At 37.0% G+C, this 21,625-nt stretch overlaps 1 pseudogene; it reads left to right on the top strand.

The window, feature by feature from the left end:
- LOC149200910 (mitochondrial outer membrane protein porin of 34 kDa-like) overlaps positions 1-11,817 on the top strand; it is a 31,780-nt pseudogene extending 19,963 nt beyond the window's left edge.
- The last annotated feature ends 9,808 nt before the right edge of the window (positions 11,818-21,625 follow it).

Raw genomic sequence — 21,625 nt, 5'->3', positions numbered from 1 at the left:
TCTCTCCAGTTGCCAAAATGAACTCTATCCGCCTTGTTCTTTCCCTTGCTGCCTCTTTAAAATGGGAAGTCCATCAAATGGATGTTAAATCTGCCTTCTTGCATGGGGACTTGCAGGAAGAAATCTATATGGAACAACCCATTGGCTTCATACAAACAGACTCCAGCCTCGTTTGTCGACTTAAGAAATCCCTTTATGGCCTCAAACAAGCTCCTCGGGCTTGGTATGCCAAAATGGATAGCTTTCTTTTAGAATCTGGCTTTTCTAGGTGTCATTCTGACAATACTGTCTACACCAAGAAAGTGGGCAACTCTCTTATCATCCTTGTTCTTTATGTTGATGATCTTATTCTTACTGGTAGTGATCCCAACCTTATAAACCATGTGAAGTCCAGCCTTAAAAAGAAATTTGAAATGACAGACTTAGGACACTTACACTATTTTCTCGGTCTTCAAGTCTTGCAATCCCAAGAAGGTATTTTCCTTTCCCAGTCCAAGTATGCTTGTGATATTCTTCGTCATTTTCACATGGAAGACTGTAAGCCAGCCCCTTCTCCCTTTCAGTCTGGAGTCAAACTTTCAGTCTCTTGTACTTCTCCTGAAGTTGATGCTACCTTATACCGTCAACTTGTCGGAAAACTCTTGTATTTAACCCATACTCGTCCTGATCTTTCCTTTGCTGTTGGCCTTGTTGCTCGTTTTATGCAAAACCCCCGTGAAAGTCATTGGAAAGCAGCTAAAAGAATACTTCGTTATGTTCGAGGTACAGTACAGTTTGGGATTCATTACAGTGCCAAAGCAGCTCCTCTGTTAGTTGGTTTCACTGATTCTGATTGGGCTGGTGACCTTGATGATCGGAAGTCTACTGCCGGTTATGTCTTCACTCTTGGTTCAGGACCTATTACATGGGCTTGTAAGAAACAGGCTGCCATTTCTCTTTCGTCAGCAGAAGCAGAGTATCGTGGTGCCGTGGAAGCTAGTAAGGAAGCCTTGTGGCTTCGTCAGATCCTATCCGAATTTGGCTTTGAGCAGCAGCATCCAACCACACTTTGGTGTGATAATCAAAGTGCCATTCAGCTATGCAAAGATCCAGTCCAGCATCAGCGCAGCAAACACATTGAACTACACATGCACTTCATCAGAAAGCTCATTCATGACCATGTTCTTGAAGTGCAATATTGTCCAACGGATGATCAGGTTGCAGACATCTTCACAAAGGCTCTCACAGAGGCGAAGTTCACTAAACTTCGATATATGCTTGGAGTTCAGGAAGTTGTCACTAAGGGGGGATAGGCTCTAGTGCCTCCTTCCTTCTCCTATTGTGTCATATTTGTAAATCCTTCAATCCTATCCCAAGTTGTTCTTAAGGGGGGATGTTAGGATATTCCGACACATAGGATATAGTTAAGTTCAACTTGGTCTAGCATAGAGTTAGGTTAGAGTTAGGTAAAGTGTGTTTCTTTACCGTTGTACATTTTGTAACTTACAATCCGACGGTCACGATATGTAGTGATCCGACGGTTCACTCTCACCTCGGTATTACCGACACTTGATCCGTGGCTTGACACCCGATTGGTCCATGAGTTCTATTTAAAGCGCATGGAGGGTCATTGTTCGGGTAATCCGTGCATGAGAGAAGCTTATGTAAATTTTCATTCTTTGATTAATAAATTGTCTGTACCCACGTTGGGACAGGCCGTGGACTGTTTCCCTCCTTGCACTCTGAGGGTTTTAACCATGTCAAAAATACTGGTGTATTGATTTGAGATCTGGTTGTGAGCGGTGTCCTTTTGGTATTCTTTCTGAGGAACTTACCCTGTAAATTCCTACATCTAGAAGCAATATTAGTTGTACAGTCCTTCACAAGTGCTACTTCGACCCATCTGGTGAGGTATTCTATCAGGTGATTATATACCTGGCATGAGAGTGATGCGTCGACGGATTGATTGGCCCTATGAAATCGACTTCCCATTTCTCAAATACATGCAGGGTGCATACCAGTTGTAATGGGAGTTCATCTTGATGTGATGGCCTTCCAACCCTTTAGCACACATCGCATCCTCTGGTATATTCTTTCGTGTCTTTGAAAATCGTCGACCACCATAATCCTGCCTGCAACACTTTCCGCGCGGTAGCTTTTTCCCCAACGTGGCCACCTACAATCCCTGAATGACATTCCCATAGCACATCATGTTTCTCATGGTGGAGGACACATCGCCACAACACATGATCAAGGCCCAATTTAAACATCTAACCCATGATTAACTGGTAATCAACCACCCAAACAACCATGTGACTCATTTGTGTGGTTGTGTACTCTTCAGGACATTTTCCCATAGCTAAGAAGGTTGCAATGTCTTCTAGGTAATTTGGTACTCCTTCAATCCAAAACAGTCCAGCGTCAGGTAGTTGATCATCTAGTGACCCTCCACTTTCTCTCGATTCCATCCGTGAAAGGTAATCAGGTCCCACATTCAGTTGGTCAGGTTTAACGATTACCTCAAAGTAAATTCTTGAAATAACAACAACCATCTACAAATTCTTCCCTCGAGCACAAGATGTTTTTATCCGGATCTTGGGGGGAGGCCATCAAGATATAAAAGATTGAAATGGATCTTGAGGGGGAGGCTGCCAAGATCTGAAAATTTGAAATTTCAAGAATAAAAAGAGTAGAATGCCCAATAAACAAAACCACAAATTTTTTTATTAAAACAAATAATAAATGTAACGACTTCATTATGGTGAACAATTTGTCCTTTTACAAAATGTGACTTGTTACTTATAGTTTTTTTCAGTTACAATACCACGGGTCAATTTCATGAGTGGATGTCACAATACCACGGGTCAATTCCGTGGGTGAATGAATACCATGGGTGGATGTCACAATACCAAGGGTCAAGTCCATTGGTGAATGAATACCATGGGTGGATGTCACCATACCATGGTAAAATACCATGGGTGAATGAATACAATGGGTGGATGTCACTTACAATACCATGGGTGGATAAATACTATGGGTGGATGTCATTTACAATACCATGGGTGGATGTCACTTACAATAGCATGGGTGGATGAATAACATGGCTGGATGAATACCATGGGTTGATGCCATTTTCCATTCGGATCATTCCTCCCTCCTTAGGAAGCAATGGTCCCCATTGCATGAAGTTCCCTCCTACGAAGCCTTTGTTGAATATGAAGAGCCACTAAAGAGAAGGGTTTTATGTTGTTAACACATAACCATGATGAACGAAGATCCGAGGATAGAGATACCATGTAATGCTTGTGACCAACTATGATACTAATAGTGTGCGACCTAGCAAATGGATTTCTATGAAGTGTGGGTTTGTGGATGACCCATAACCATGACAAATGAAGATCTGAGGATAGATATACCCTGTCATTCTTGTGACCAACTGTGGTACTAATAGTATGCAGCCTAGCAAATGGACTTCGATAACAAGGATTTTGTGTTGTTGACCCATAACCATGATGTTGGTTTTTGATGAAGTAGCAGGTGCCTACATAGCCTGAGGCGGGAGGGCACGTCTCCAAAGAACCCAAGCTGAATGCTTCTATGCTGAAACTGATGAATGTGAAGCAGGTGCACACTAAAGCGGGGTGGGAGGTTACGTCTCCAAAGGGAACCCACTCTAATTGCTGCTTCAGAATTAAAATGGACATAACTCGGTCAATATAACTCAGAATATTTATTATAACCTATTTTTGGAAACAGAAGGACAATTTTGCATCTTCCCATGTGTTGGAAATCCTTATCTAGACATTCAAGAATCTCAGATTCGCACTGCAACTTTTCTGTCGCCACAAAAGTTCTGGAAAAATAACTGATTTTAATCAACGATATCTCCCACATTCAAACTTCAATTTGACCTTTTTTTTTTTTAAATTGAACATTTTTTTAGTGGATCTCAAATATAGAATCACTTTTCTGAAATTTTGTACCAAAACTATAGAAAACAGATAGGAGAGTCGTCGTCCACGAATTTCCGTCAGAATCATTTCTGCAACATAGCTTATTTTAAATCAACGATATCTCCCTCATTCAGAATCCGATTCGGCCAATTGTTTTTTTGAATTTGGGTATTTTTTCGCAAGGAACCCAGATCTGTTTTTTCTTTTGTAAATTTTGCACAAAAAAATTCATCTATGATCTGCAAACTCCCCACCCAAAAAAAAACAAAAACAAAAAAAACCAACAAAAACAAAACAAAAAACCAACAAAAAAAAAAAAAAACAAAACAAAACAAACAACAAGAAAAAACCTCCCACTTGGCCCAAGAAAATGCTTTGTGGAGGACGTAGCACATGCCTGAAGTTTTTTGAATATTGCTGCAAAATTTGAAACTGAAATATGCATCAAACCCTCATTCCCATGGAATCATAACTTGCTCTGATACCACTAATCCAGATCTTGGGGGAGGCCCTCAAGATCTAAAATATTGAAATGGATCTTGGGGGGAGGCCCCCAAGATCTAAAAAATTGAAATTGCCAAAAGAAAAAGAGTAGAATGCCTAATAAACAAAACCACAAAGAATTTTTTTATTAAAATAGATAATAATTGTAAGGACTACATTATGGTGGACAATCTGTCCTTTTACAAAATGTGACTTGTTACTTATAGTATTTTTCAGTTACAATACCACGGGTCAATTCCATGGGTGAATGCATACCATGGGTGGATGTCACAATACCATGGGTCAATTCCAAGGGTGAATGAATACCATGGGTGGATGTCACAATGCCATGGGCAAATACCATGGGTGGATGTCACAATACCACAAGTCAATTCCATGGGTGAATGAATACCATGGGTGGATGTCACAATACCATGGGTGGATGTCACTTACAATACCATGGGTAGATGCCACTTACAATACCATGGGTAAATTCCATGGGTGGATGAATAACATGGCCAGATGAATACCATGGGTTGATGCCATTTTCCATTCGGATCATTTTTTATCACCAAGTACTTCAAAGCAGATTGGTAAGTAAAAAACTTAAACAGGCCCCCAAGCAAATAGTGTCTGAATTTTTGGAGACAGTACACAATCGCGAGTGCTTCTTGCTCCGTCATGGTATAATTATTTTCTGCAGTGGATAACCTCCTGCTAGAAAATTAGATGGGGTGGTCAAGGCTCCCCTCCCTTGGCTAAGCCAAAATACCCCCAAGGGCAATATCAGATGCATCAATATGGACATGGAACTGCTTGTTCCAGTTGAGGTAGACTAGAATGGGTGCACTTACCAGTTTTTCTTTCATTATGTTAAGTGCAGCTTGACATTCCTCGGTCCACATGAATCGTTTAGCTTTCCTCAGTGGTTTCTCCATTGGTGCAGTTGATGGAAGCATAGTTACAGATAAATATTTTGTAGTATCTAATGTGTCCCAAAGTCGATCTAACTTGTCTTACACTTACGGGTGGGTCCATATCCACTATCACCGCAACCTTGACAGGATCTACACATACTCCTTCTTTACACACTATGCAGCCCAAAAGTGTGCCAAAAAGAACTGCAAATATGCATTTTTTCAAGTTAAATGATATATGTAGCTATCTACAATGATTAAACATTATCTAGAGCAAATTGGAATGTTCCTTCAGCAGACTATAAATTGTCCATTCATCCTTGTTGACCTCTAAGAACCTATGGATGTAGTCTCTGAAGGCTTCAATTACAATTATCGAGAACACTGCAAGTGCATTCTTGAGACCAGAAGGCATAACTTGATAAGCGTAGGATCCCCATTCTATAGTAAAGGTAGTTTTCCTCTTATCCTCCTCGGTGATTCGGACTTGGCGATAGCCTGAAAATCCATTTGTAAAAGAGCATGTCTCATTCCCTAGAACATTATCGATAACCTCATCATTGAATGGTGTGGTAAACTGGTCATATACACAAGCATTGTTCAACATGTTGTAGTCCATGTAGACCTGTATTTCTATAGGATTTTTCTTGTTTTGTATTACAATTAGACTTACCCCACTCTACCTCGTCCACCAGAAAGATAAGCCCTGCTTATAGCATCTTGTTTATTCATTTCTTCACTTTCTCTTTAACTCTTGGTTTAAGTCTGTAAGGTCAATGCTTTACTAGCTTTGCATCAAGCTTTAATACAATTTTCATTTCCCCTAAGTCTCCCTTGATTCCTTTTAGCTCCGCAACCGACGAGGGAAAAAAATATTCATACTCTCTTAGGAGGTCAAGAATATCTTTTGTAGTTTGTTCATCCTAGTAGTCTCCAATCGATGCTATCTTTGGTTTTTCATCCGTCCCAATGTTATGCTTCCGTAACTTTACTAGGAGCAAGTGTGGCGCATTGGTTGATGCCTCTTTCCCCTTCAGTTTCATGGAATGACAGATTTCGTAACTCCTCCAAATCATCTTCATTCTAATATTTATCCACCTTTTTGCAAGCCATTGCTTCAGGATATCCTGAGTCATAGAGATGTTGTAAGGTCCTCTGGTCTATGCACCCATCCATTAGCTGACCCGATGTGTGTAGAATCTACTTGATAGCCTACAATGCCTTAGTCAGCCTCATGTCGTTGTCTAAGAAAGAGAAGTTGATGACAAATTGATTAGCCAATTTTTCCCAATCTCTCGTTTGCCTCCTTATCTCTTCTTGTACATACCAGGCTCTTGGAAATGTTCCCATTGTATATATGAACCCATGCACCCATAACACACTTGGAAATCCTTCTCAGTTCCATTTGTCCTTACAATTTTTCAAGTGTTGTCAAGGGTCGGATTCCCCTATATACTTTGAAAATTCTTTTGGGTACTCCCCCGTGTGTCTGAATCTCTCTCCCGTATCTTTTGTGGTCTTTTCCCAGTACCAAAGGTAGTTGTGATGGACTCCCCACCATCATTTCGGGGTCGCTTGTAACATGACATTTAGTAAAAGTATTTTATTCTCTTCAATCACAGTTGCACTAATCCTATTGAGAAATCAATTTATTGAGTCTATACATTTAAATATGGGGAAGTCTCTTACCTTTGTGTCAATCCAGTTGAATTGACATATTGTAGCACAATGTCTAGTTTGATCTCATATATGTTCTGCTGCCAATCATCCCATGTAGCTTTTGATCCAACCTATGAACTTTGAATGCTTCTCCAGCTAACATATCCTTCAACTGTTGGGTTTATGTAATCCTCCCTCTTACCCATTGTTATTCTGTAAAGTTAATCTAACATCCCTGGCTCTTCTCTGTCATCTGTTGGTTTTGTGAATCTGGGTCTGTGATATGGGACTAGAGGTTGAATCGCGCTTACTCCTTCTACCTCAAAAGTCATTAGTTCCTTATTTAAGTCTATTGTGGCATAATTTTCAAAAGCTCATTCTATCCCAAGTAGTGTTGGATAAGGATCCTTGTCTCCCATAATATCTATTACTTCGAAATCTGCATGGGTCTTTACCTTTGCTACATCCACTTCTACATCCTCCAATCTCACAATCGAAGTATATAATAATGATTCACCATCCGCAACTGGATTGGTGACAATGTCAACTGAGGTTTCCTTGTTGCTTCCCACATTTTCCCTTGTAGGATGTTGATGCCAGAGCCAAGATCTAGCATAGTGTCCTTGATCTGAAATACTACAATTTGAGCATCAATTCTGAATTCTCTGCCTGTTCTCTTCTTGTTTCTTCATACTCTTCTAGTGTGTATTTCAAGAAAATTAAAGGAGATTGTTCCTCCCTCAACCCCCTCCTCCGGGATGATTTCCTTCAAAATTTTCTGCAACTTCCCTAGCATCTAGTCATCATTCACGCTCTGCAGGAATAACATAAACCATTCCTCGATAGGTCAGACAACTGTGGAGTGTGAAAGGTTTGAGACCTTATCTTTATGAAACTTTTTCTGCTCCTTTTGTAGTCTTGTGCCTTCAGCCGGATTCTCAAAAACTTTTGTTGCCTCTTTGTAATATTATTTCTACTGCTCGGGGTCATAGGAGCGCTTTAGGGAGGCTAGTTAGATGACTGTGGGTTTATCTAGGGTTCCTCGAGCAGTCCCAGTATTTTTTCCTCCGCGTGTAACTATATTAATATTGGATAATGGGGATGCCTCCGCTGCCTTTGACTCTACGTTGATCAAGTTCGCTCCCCTCTTCCTGTTTTTCTCCTCCCATCTTGCGATCAGCTCTGGATAATCCTTCATTGTATGTGCATTGACCCTACACTGAGAGCACTAGGGCCTCCTTGGTTGCAGGAAATCCCACATAACATGTCCTTCTTGGTCACAGTTGTAACAGTGAATTAGGCCTCTGCCTCCTACCCTTCCACCCATTTTTCCTCCTCCTCGCCCTCCTCGAGCAGTCTCATTGACTCAAAAGGTTGAGTAGTCTAACATATCTGCTAGAGCATCCAACACTCTACACTAATCAGTTTCATGATTTTTGGAAGCACATAGCTCATAATAATTGTTATTTGGAACATTAGACTACTTTTTCAATATCAATCATAGATGAGGAGGGTGTCCATATGCCCTGCATATTTCAAAGTACTCTAGCTATTTGTGGCTAGGATACGCCCCTTGTGCTCCTACCTACGCGACTCCTGCTACCGGTTTAGGCCCAGGTGGTCCCCCTGGAGTAGATGTGGTAACTGTACCCCGCAACCTCGGGAATTCCGTGGCAACAGGACCTTCCACCAAGAAATTTGTTCACCACACATTTGGTCTCGCCAGGAGGGATGGTTGCATATCCTTCAACTTCTCAGTTAGACTTGCAATTTGATGTTAAAGACCCAAGATATATGAATCATGTGATGTTCCCCCCCCTGTTATTCATGTGGGTACCCTGCCATAAATTCTATTCAAGTTGCTTACTCGAGAGCATCCTACAGCTTGTCAATATTTTTTTGCGTCAATGGTGTATGAGTCAGGGGTAACAGTGCTTTGATAAACCAATCCCTTTGGTGATACGGATCTATTTTGTAACTAAATTTACCAATTGCATCCTTAGATCTTTACATTACTTCCCATGTGGTCTCTCCCTCCCACTGCTTTATCTCACACAACTCTAAAAACCCTTGTTGATTAGTCTGGGGAAGTTTGAATTCTTGTATGAACTCTCAACATTGTTCACAGTTGGGTTTTGGTGTAACTCTGACCATTTAATGAACCACCTCAAGTCCCTTTCCCTAAGAATGGTTTGGAACTCGATTAGCTTCACATTATTAGGCATCTAGTGGGCTCTCCATATGGCCTTGCATAGATACCAATGTTGTTCTATGTCTTCGTTTCCCCTACCGGAGACTTCAGGATACCTTATGAATGTTCCCACCATTTTTGACTAAGTTTGTGCTAAACGCACAAAGCCTTGTTATCACGATTGTAGAGATCCTTGAGAGCCCGTATTACTGCGACTATTTCCACTGCTACTAGTACTAACTTTATAATTAACATGCACACTATGAACTCGTATCGTCTTAAGCAACTTAGAAATAAATTTGTCAGGATTTTTGTAGAGTACCAAGGGAAGGTTGGGGGAGACACTAACTAAGCCTCATAGGGGTGGATCATTGATTCTTCTGGACGCATCGTCTTCTGCAAATAGTCTCCGTATAATAAATTACATATCATCCTCTAGGCCTTCCTCTGAGCCGACACAAACTTTTCCATCCAACCTCTCCCTCTCGATTGGTGAGGGAGGGCCCCTATCACCTTTTGAACCCCAGTTGTTATGGTCATCTCTATTCCCTCCGTCGAGCTCTCTTCCATGTTGTCTTCTTTCTATGGACCCCTCAACATCTCTCCTGCTTGGTGTAATCCCTTTAGTTTCCTTTTAATCTCCTGCATGGCCCTTTCCTGCCATCTCTTTGTTATTCATGCTCTCCTTTGTGCTCTTAGATCCCTCAACTTTTGTGAATCCTCTATGTCCATCCTCCTAATAGCCTCTTAGCCCCCGCACCCCCCCCCCCCAGTCGATAGCATCCCTCCATTTAGGTCCTTCCCCCATTACTAGGTGTTTACACTGCCATGCTTGGACTTTGGAATATTAGCAAGCCCTCTTTCACTATTAAGACCTTAATCCAAAGGGTTATTTCTTTTAGCAGCTTCCCTCTCAACCCTGATTGGAATATCGCTTTGGCCTTTGAAAAGCACTGATGGATCTCTGCCCCAAACTTGACAATGTACCCTTCTAGTGTGGTTTGTACCGAGAAATCTACTTCCCTTGTCATATTCATGTTAAGATGATGGAGTGCAGCGAGATCTACCTAACTCCAGTTGCAACGAGATAACTTTTGTCCACTGGACCTCCCTTTCACCTACAATCTCACAACCAATTATAAAGTTTTTATGAAAAATTTCACCATGATATCTTGTACTGATCACTCGCATTTTCCGAATACAAGATTGTGTCCTTCAATTTTGCAACAGTTCGACGATGAAGTTGAGCTTGCTGAAAAACAAACTGATCCACTTGCTCATCCCACCAGCTCTGTAGTTCTTTCTTTAAAATCCTCAATACCATATTCCAAACCCTCTTTTTGACTTTCAAGTCTCTGTAACGAAACCATTTGATGGCTTAGAAATAGCAACAGCGTTAAGCCCTTGGGTTTAGGCACAGGGGGCCAACAAGGCTCCATTGTAGTCTAGCACAGCGCTGACATTTTCACCTTACCCGAGATGGGTAAGGAGTCTCACCCGAGGCATGCTGCAACCTAAGTTAGATGAGGGTTGGAATCCAATATCAGGGGAACCATATCAAACGATAGAGAATAAAGGACAGTAACTTAACATTCAAAGCAACCAAATCGCAACAGTTTATTCATGCCATAATAGAAGACTACCTAAACAAGCACATATATAATTTTTTTGAATAACCAGAATAATACACAATGGACACACTATAATCCAAGAACAAATTTCTTCATTACTATCAAAATAATCACATTACATAAGGCTTTTAGCTTGTTCCTCAGCATTAGAACTCCTACAAACGGGATATAAACTCATACAAATATAACCACGAAGCTATTCTCATAGCTTTGCAATAAAGGAATAATGGAAAACGTTAGGAACACAATGTAACCAACCAACCCCTTCTTCGCTCTCCTCTATGCTTTTTATCTTCTTTCACCAACCTAAACTGTCAGTTCCTTTTCCCCTACTCGATTGTTTTCATCCTCGGTTGCTCCTGCTCTTTCCTCACACAGTTGTCCCTGCTTCTTCCCACCACTCTTACACAACTGATAGTCTTCCTTTTGTATCCTATCTTTCCTCAAATGTTAGCTCCGCAACTTCCCAATGGCCACTTTCACCACTTGCCAGTAGCTCCTTTCTTCGCAAAATATCTCAAAAACGAAGTCCCCAATGCATAGGCTTAACGACATATCCTGTTGTGGAGACTTATGTAGTCACAGGGAATGAAAATTGTTTCTCTTGGGGGGGTTTCTTTTGATATTGCATTAGAGAACTTTATGAAATACAATGTATGCCTAAAATTTGTGCAACTAGATATCATTTCTTCTTTGAATTTAACAGATAGAGGTGATACATTGAAGGCATCTTACTTGCACATTGTGATCCCTCTCACAAATACTGTAGTTGGAGCCGAGATTTCCCATATCATTTCAAGAAATGAGAATACTTTCACCATGGGTACTCAACATGCTTTCAATCCCTTTAAAACTGTAAAGGCATGCTTGAATAACCACAGAAAAGTTGCTACCCTTTTCCAGCATGAATGGAGGAGTATTTCATAACTCTTTGCGAGGAAATAGATAGAAAGGCTCTTGATAACAGTACTAAGATAGGTTTATCTCTAGATTTGAAACCATGAAAGGAGTCTTGAGGATTACTTCATAATCATTTTCCATAAACCATGGACTATGGACTTAACTATTATTTGTGTTCCATTTGAGATTGCATCCTATTTAGTGCCCACATTTTGTGTTCTAGGTTGGCACTGTAGCGACATTGTTTAGTCCTTGGTAGTTTGCACTTATAGATTCACGTAATTATCTTACAAGTTTGAGACTGCTGAGGTTTGAAGATGTTCGTTGCAATATATTATGGCAAGTTAATAACATATGATTTCTATGTGCAGTGAAATCAACAGAAGTAAAAATTTTGATGTTGTTTTAACTACCAAAAGAAAGAGAAGGGGAAATTTCCTAATTTTTTGTTCTGCCTATTGTTGAATGTTGTTTTGACATGATTGAAGTTTTATTTTCTTGAAAAGCTCAGACTGTGTAATGTTATAATTATGTTGCATGCACTAGACTACTCCGTTGACTGATCAAGGATATATTTTTTGAATGATATGCCATATTTTCTATGTCCTAAGAAGGCATTCCCAGTGGTTGACATAAATCATTTCAATATGTGTGTGTGGGGCTATGAATATGAAATCTGAAGCTGAGAGGAAGAAGAAGAACATAAGTGTTACCTCATTGGTGAAACCAAAAGTGACATTGGTTGGAGCCACCATGTTGTTGACTTACGAGAATATACACATTAATTTAGGTTATGTTGTTTTCACCATACAATCTTGATCTGAAATAGTATCCCATCACGCTAAGTTGTGCCCATCATAAAAGTGGGTGGGTGTTATGCCTTCCCGGAGAATGATTGATTTCCCACTTGAGAGAGGTTATTTTGACCCAACGCATCGATTTTTGTTATTGGTGTGAAAGTGCATGGAGTTGAACCCTATATTTAGACTAGGTTTATTCTGATTCTTATTTAATTCAATTACATATTAGTCAAATCTTGACAATTATTTATTAGTAGATGACCATAGCCTCATGAAATCGCTCTATAAATTAAACAAAATACCAAGGTTAAATATCCCTAACAAAAACTCGTCATCATTTTTATAAATAAACATAATAAATTATAATTACTTGATATAATTAGATGGGTCAATGTATAAAAAAAAGAGCAACAGAGAAATATTGTGATAAATAAGTTGAGCAATAAAGGAAATCAGGTTCGTGTAGAGAAATGTCATTTATTGGTGGTACTTTTATGTTTTTGAATAACATGAGTCCTCGGTGAAATAACCCTCAAAAGTTATCAAACAAATAAAAATAATATGCATGAACTGTTTTATATATATATGTGTGTGTTTGTGTGTGTGTGAACTGCTAACAATGTCGTGGTACAGTTAATTGAAATTCACTAAGACTTAATTTTTTCTCAACAATGGGTTTTCAAAAAACTTAATGTATGTTGAATGATTGGTGGAGTTTGTTGTCAACAATAATCTTACTGCCTTTGTTGTAAAAAATGGTTTCGTTGATGTTTTTTTTGTCTATATACAATAAAAAAATTGCTAAATTATGGATCCCACATGGTTATCACTAGAAATTGCACCACAGGTTACAACTCAATGGATGCTATCCATAATCTTGAGTCATCGATTTATCCTACATGGTTAGTCGGCATGGTTCATTTATAACCTAATTTTAGGAAAATTGAAAACTATGTGCTTTTACTTTTTCCAAATATTGCATCCAATAAATGAATGGAATTGGAAGAAAATCAATGTTTTAAGTTTTGAGAATTGATTGTTTTTGTTTCAATATTTTTCAGATACATTTCTCATTTTCTTTCCAAATGAGAAGATCATGGTTAGTTGGCATGGTTCATTTATGACCTAATTCTAGGAAAATTGAAAACTATGCGCTTTTACTTTTTCCAAATATTGCATCCAATAAATGAATGGCATTGGAAGAAAGTCAATGTTTTAAGTTTTTAGAGTTGATTGTTTTTGTTTCAATATTTTTCAGATACATTTCTCAATTTCTTTCCAAATGATAAAATCTCGCCCTTTCGTATGCAATTTGATAATGCTTATGGTGATTTATTATGGTGTTTTGGTGATTTATTCTGATGTTCTATAGTTTTTTTTATATTTTTGTTCTATAAAAATCTTTATTTCTTTTACCTTCAAGCCATATTAATTGATGAGAGCATTATTTGTTTCAACCACAAGGTGAACTACCTTAATAAAAATTCTCTCTTGTAAAACAACCAACTTAGCTTAGTGAGTATATAAGCAATTAGCACTTAGTTATCAATGTATGTTTCCCATTAGGTTCAAGTGGTGCAACAAACTTTTCTTTGCCCTTTTGCTTTGCCCTTATATGCTTAAGTGGAAGTAGAGTAGGCAAGATGGCTATGGCATACAAGGGTTGTGCATTTGTAATAAATTTATCATAATGTTTATTTCCAAAGAAAGATAAAATTTCTCTTCATGCTTATTAGCTGAATCATGATCCATAGTTAAATTGATTGAATAACTTTTGTTTAACAAGGTTAGAAACATAGAACCATTGAAAACTACAGGTGGACTTTGCTTGTTATTTGTTACAAAAACATGTTTTACAAGTCAATAGTTTTCTTTGCTCACTCTTTTTTCTTCATTGTCCTAGACCAAAGATCTGGCAAGGTTGAGCTTCAATACCTTCATGATTATGCAGGGATCAGTACACGCATAGGCTTAAGAACAACTCTTGTTGTGGACACTTTTGCAGTCATATGGAATACAATGCAACTTTGTGAAATACAATGCAAGCCTAAACTTTACGAAATGCAATGCAAGCCTAAACTTTGTGCAACGAGATTTCATTTACTCTTTGAATTTAACGAACATAGTGGTATATTGAAGGAATCTTATTTGCACATTGTGAACCCTTCAAAAAGACGACAGTTGGAGCCGAGATTTCCCAGCAGGCTTATCCATAACATCGATTTGCATATAATACTCTATTCCATGTGAGCTATCGCAAGATAACCATAATGTCAAATTCCATTTCACTCACATTTATTTATTGGAAGGAAGAAAACATTTTCATTCAATATTGTCATAGTAAAAAATACATGACACTTTTCTTTATTGTTTTTACGTATCTGTTAGGTGGAGAGAATTGTCATACCACTTTGTGTGTATAATCAGCACCCTAGAGTTTTCAATAATCCGAGACAAAAACATAACTTATTCAACCCCTCAGCAAATATATTTTCAGATGACAACCATCTAGAGTAACTATTGTTTAGATCATGTACAAACACAAGCTGATATGTGAGAGTGACCAAATTTAGGTCTTCCTATTTTAATTGCATCTAAGTAGAACTCCTCCCAAATATATATTAATGCATTATAAACTTCTCCAAGGAATCCTTACCTAAGTAACATTACAAAATCATTTGGTCATTTCTTTCCTGAGTAAGTTAACATCACTGAATAATGAATTAGTCACAGATGTAGAATTGGAAACTCTACATTTTTCCAGAAGCAAGCTTGAAAGAATCAATCACAATGGGTGCTCAGTACAAACTTGAAAGGGATTTTTTGCAATTGGTCTCTTTACTAATGTAAAAAAAAATTACAGTAGTAGATGATTTAACCTTGGCTACTATAGCAAGTGGTGCCAAAATTCTCACGCATTTGAGCCTGGTAGGGTGAATTTCCCCAATTTGTTGACATGTCAGATAATTGCATCCTTTGTTATGTTATTTAAACCCTCAGATCAAATCTTTGCACACATATTCATTGTTGAATCATTACTTCTCTACATTATCTAAAGTTCTAGGTGAACATTTTTTAAAGTCTCAATACAAGTTAAAATTACACAGTTTTATAACATATTGGCCATCATTCTTCATCCATTTCTATTGGTTTAACTACCTTCGATGTTCAACAAAACCTCTATCCAAACACATTGCTCGAGATGGCAATGCTCCTCCTAAATGTGTCAAAGGTATTTTGGGTGGCAGACTTCATTGTTGTTGCAGCCAACACCTTTTCCTTTCTTCGAATTCACGGAAGGAAGGTGTCTCCCTTTGAAAATACAATTGATGAGTCACAAGAGGTGCTCGCAAGCTTTCTAGTAAAAAAAAAATGGTAATTTCATTTTTTCATTCTATATTATTTTTAGTACAAAAATAATATTGTTTGAGTGTGAAAGGTTAATCAATTATGGTATTTTTTAGTAGCTGCAAACCTATAGTCATTTCAAGTGTTTGAATATTTGAACAATTTCTTTTATGCCAAAGCACTCGTCCCATTTTTAACATTTTTTACCATGGCAGTGGATGACGACAACTTTTTCTTTTCCATTTCAACTGCTTCTTCTCTTCTAGAAAAAGATGCATGTCTCAAGTTTGCAGTAGATTATGGTTATTATCTGAAGGAGATAAAGCCAGAGCCCAAATATGGTAGCCAAACATTTTTTTATGAAGCACAAACTGATTCACAAGTCAGAAGTAACCAACAATTAGACGAAGATAGAAAGATTAAATGTGGAAATGGTGGTCAAAACTTGGAAAATGCATTAACACTATCTACAAAAAATGTATTAGGACACCATCAAATTAAGGAAGGTGGATGACAGAATAAGGATTTTTACGAAATACCATTGAAGGAGTGCAATCTTCTCCTCACCTCAAAATCATTCTAATCAACAAGCTACAAATTAGTAGTTAAAAATCTAACTATCATATATGTTGTGTTGAATGCACCTTTCTCTATTTGTATAATTATGCTATAAACTTGACTCCATTTTTTTAAACTTAATTCAATAAAATTAAACCAAAGAAAAAGGAGGTACACAGATATGAAAACCATCTAGGTTGAAATGTACATAAAAGTACTATTAACTTGATCATGTTCTACAAACAATTATTATTTCAAATAAGAGCAACCATACACACATACACACATATACATACTTCTAGCTTGAAATGTACAAAAAAGTATTGTTGACTTCTAAAACCTAAAACATACTTGATCATATCCTGCAAACTAAATTCGTATTTGACATAAGAGCATAGATATATACTTCATAGCTAGGCATATTGTTGATTTTCACAACTACACATATTGTTATCAACTTACAGAATTTCCTTTGCAACATTTGGTGAAATCGCTAATAGACTACTACTTTCCTTAATACTCTATTACGATATTGAAATATAACCACAATCCCAATCGTTTTAATTTAAATGTAATAATCTATAAATAAAATTCAAATGTACTCATTATTATAAATAAATCAAAATAATCCTCAATGGGGGTGTAAGTACAAGGTTACGCTAGGGAAGGGGGGACTCGTCCTTCTCTCATAAGATACACCATTTTACAAGTGTCACTTTGGTGGCATACACATGATTAATCTGGATGCTTCCAGAATGCGAGAGTCAATTATATGAGTGGATTGGTGAGGCTAGTTTCAGCATTTGCAACTTTGGTTATTTCATTAGTAAGGGTAGTGAAGGGCTTGAATCGCATGTGCACGCTGCCAACATGTGCCTACTCCTCAAGACACGATACTTTATGACAAAAAGCTCCAAATTCAACTAAGGATTCATCTGGGGTGTTGTTGGAGCTTAGACAAGCTAGGTCTGGGATCTTGCAGAGGTCAACAGTTAGGGTTCTTTCTGGTGTTTGGGAAGCTCAATCCTATGGTGGCACCAACCAAACTTGTAGGATGGTGGGGCCAATTAGAATTGGGTTTTCACAATGGTTACCCTGGTAAGCCCTCTTCGTCCTTTAGGTGGGTTTTCTTATGCTTCTATTTTCCCTAAACTAGGGTCGGTGTTCTCAGTTTATGTGTGTATTTCAATTTGTTCATCCTCAGTTGTTGAAAGCATAGGTAGTAAAGGTTGTAAGATTAATTGGGGTTATATTTAGGGGCCATCAACATGTGCATGGTTTTTGTGGCTTAACGTCGATTTCTGGGTGTATCGTCGGAATATTTTTTGCCTCTTAGATGAAGGGGGGATAGCGGCTGATGGTATTATCCATGTGTACTAATTTTGTGTTTGAAAATTTGGCCTATAGTAGTTGGGGGTGGGTTCGACCTTGTGTCCAATTGATTTGGGTGGGTTATACCTTGTTTTGAGTTTCAGGGGGGACTCTTCTGCTCTGGTGCTTCGGGTTTGTTGGTGCCATCTCGGGAGAATTTAGCTTTATTGGCGAGGAATGAAGCCTCAGGGGAACAATGGGTATTAGCATTTAGTAAAGGCAGCATGGGATTCAAGAGAAATTCTCTCAACGAGGGTTGTTCTGGTCACAAGAGACTTTAACTAGGCCTCACAGGAGTTGTATTCCTAAACTCTGGGGTTTGAAGGAATTTTTGTAGTCAAGGTGGTAGACATGGCAGGTTAAGGCTCATTTGACAATGCACAAGAAACGTGGCAGAGCACAGAGAGGCATTGAACCAAGGGGGAAATAGTGAAGCATAGAGGGGAGGATGCTAAGTTAGGGGAAGAAGGAAGGATGGAAGTAGATTTCAGGGAGGAGGTGGCTCACAATCCAACTCCCTCTCCTGGCCGAGTTGATCTCCCACCACCTTTTCACGCCTTATAATCTCATTTGTGGCACATCACTACTCTTCTGGAGCAGTTGGGACAAGATCAATGTTATGATTGCAATGTGGTCATAAGTTTTATGAATGATCTGCGACACAACCAATGGAAAATGCAAGACCGATTGGCTTCGTTACAATGCGGCCATAGGAGAATATCGGAGCACCTGAAGCATATGGAAGGGAGGTTGTCTCATGTGGAATCTCACATTCATGGAAATCCCAAATCTCGATATTCACTTGGTGAGGAACCAAAACCAAACAATTAGATAGCTCTGGTTAATTCTTATGTTCCCTGATATCTATGGGTTACATCTTTATCTTGGAGATATTTTGGGCCTTTTGGTCTTTTTGTTTTTGGGTTCTCGGTAGCTTATGACACTTTGTAGTTAGCTTTTGTGTTTCTCTTTTAGCCAGCTTATGACACTTTGTAGTTAGCTTTTGTGTTTCTCTTTTAGCCAGCTTATGACACTTTGTAGTTAGCTTTTGTGTTTCTCTTTTAGCCAGCTTATGACACTTTGTAGTTAGCTTTTATGTTTCTCTTTTAGCCAGCTTATGACACTTTGTAGTTAGTTTTTGTGTTTCTCTTTTAGCCAACCAATCTGGTAGGAGTGAAGTGAAAAGAGATAGAACGCTGAATAGTTATGTGTAATCTTTTGAATAAATTAATAAAATCATTTTAACCAAAAAAACAATAAAATGAAATAAAAATAAATTGCCTATTTTATATTATATTATACCTCTATAATGTAACTCATTTTATCAATCTAGGGATAGGAAGTGCAAAGGAAAATTTTGATTAAGAAAAGACAAAATAATCGATGAAAAACAAACTTGTTTCTAATAAATTTATCACAATACCCTATTTTTAAACCCATTATCGCATTCCTCAAACGTTTGACGTCTTTATTGGAAAAATTACATCGACTTTTCAAGCGCTACATAGTAGCTACTCCTGACACTTAGTTTAGATATAGCTAAATTATAGTAAAAATGTTAAATTCAATTTAGTGTTAAGGTTTAGAATTCCATCAATTTGAATTTTACAAATTGGTAAAGTCCTCATCTGTGCAATTAAAGAGAAAGGCCCTAATTTTAATGCTCATGCAAACATAGCTTTAAAAAACTATAATATATTATGCTTACATTTACATTTGAACTACAATAGTTGTCCAAATCAAAGATGTCTATCCAAATCAAAAATTATATATTTTATTTCTTAGAATTTGAACTAAAATATTCAATAAAAAATTATTTTAATATAATTATTAGCTTATAAAACTACATAGATTTTATTTTTAAAATTTTAAAATTTTAATTTATATTTGAAAAACATAATAATAATATTGATTTATTATTTAATTTATAAAAATGTATATGTTTTATTTTATTAAAATTTGAATTTAGATTTTAACCTAAAAAAGTTGAATTATATAAAAAAAATATTTATTAAAATTTGAATTAAAATATTCAATCAAATATTTTTAATATAATAATTAGTGTATAAAAGTATTGATGTGACAAGAATGGAGTATATCGCACTAAAAATGTAATGATTGCAAAATTACAATTTAGGATGTGTTTTGCAATAAGATATTCAAATTCTCAGCCAATAATAACATAAATAAATACTAATTTTTTTCTCTTATTTTTTATATAGGTTATTAAATCAAAACCTATGAAATAGTTTCACTGAACTAATAGGGTTAGCACAATTATCTAATGTATTGTCCTGTCAGGCGGTAGGAATGAAAATTGTGAAGGTTTACTTGAATGAGAAAACAAATATAGGAAGTAAAGTCCACTATTATTATTAGGAGTTGTCTATAATGCGACTTTTTGAGATTCCGGTGACGGAATCCGGTGGAAGAAATTGAGTTGAAATCATGATTTGTTGCAGTTAAAATGGTTTTTTAACTGCATATTCGGATTCAGCACCCTGAAAAACCCCTGGGACGGTTTCATTGTGCAGAAATTAGCTATCAAACTTGGATTCCAATAAATTACTGCCGGATTTTCACCGGAAAAAATCGCCGGAAAAGCTTTCAAAAAGTCGCGTTAAAGACTACTCCTTGGAAAAATAAGCGTAATTGTGGACTTCACTGAACTAATAGGGTTAGCACAATTATCTAATGCGTTATCCTGTCAGGCGGTAGGATAATAATAATAGTGGACTTTACTTCCTATATTTGTTTTCTCATTCAAGTAAACCTTCACAATTTTCATTAACGTTTTGGAAAAATAAGCGTAGTTGTGGTTCCACGCATAGTATTCAAGTTTGAAATTTTGAGGCGTAGTTTTTAAGTGCGATTTTTTTGAGATTTTGACAAATTTTTGGTCGAAAATTAGCGAAAAAAAAAATTGTGGCTAAATCTCGATTTATGTTGTTTAAATTAGTTTCTTGATTGCATATATGGATTCAACGCTCTCAAAAACTCATGGGGCACTTGAATTGTGAAAAAATCATTTGTCAAACCTATGATTTCAATAAATCTTTATCATATTCTAAACAAATTAGATTAGACAATAAACTCCAAAAATCGTACTTAAAAACTACTCTCAAATTTAATGCCAAAATATAAATATTTAATAATGAAAAAGATTTGAAGAAAAATATACACAAATTTAATATCACTTAGGGAAAAAAAAATTATCAATAATATTATTAGCACTATTACTAAATTAGTGCTAATAGGTGGATGAGCATTGAGAGCACTTAAATATGAGTGGTTGGGTTATTTTTGTTAAATGATAGCTTATTAGGTGCTCCAAATTTTCCCAACTTTTCTGTGAGACATTATTTTAGTTTTAAAAAATTATTCAATTTTAGATAGGTTTAGTCATTATTTTTTATTAAATTTTGCGTAAAAGTTATAAATTATATATATATATATATATCTATATGTATATATATATATATTTAGGGAAATGTAAAAGTGTAAAATGTTTAGATTACAATTATAAATTATAAATGTAGGCAAAAAATCTAGTTATCTGAAGGGTTGGTGTGGCCCACACTGGGTGCCAGGTGATTTTGACAGTTTAGATGCTTCTGACAGTTTAGATGTTGCTAGATCACGGTTTCTCAAGCTAAAGGTTAAACTTATAGTGCTACTAAACACTAATGATGATTAACATCTACTAAGATTGATATGGTCTATCAAACTTTAACAAGGTAAGAGATTACTCTCAATTATAGCTAAAGGTTAAGCTTGTAGTGCCACTAAAAAATGATGATGATTAATGATGCAGGAGCATCAAGACCATTTTTTC

Source organism: Pinus tabuliformis, chromosome 2_1, assembly GCF_031772625.1.
Source record: "Pinus tabuliformis cultivar Carrire ecotype Pingquan chromosome 2_1, CPIR1, whole genome shotgun sequence".
Lineage (NCBI taxonomy): Eukaryota > Viridiplantae > Streptophyta > Pinopsida > Pinales > Pinaceae > Pinus > Pinus tabuliformis.
Note: the sequence above shows the minus strand (reverse complement) of the source record. Positions and strands in the feature narration are given on the sequence as shown.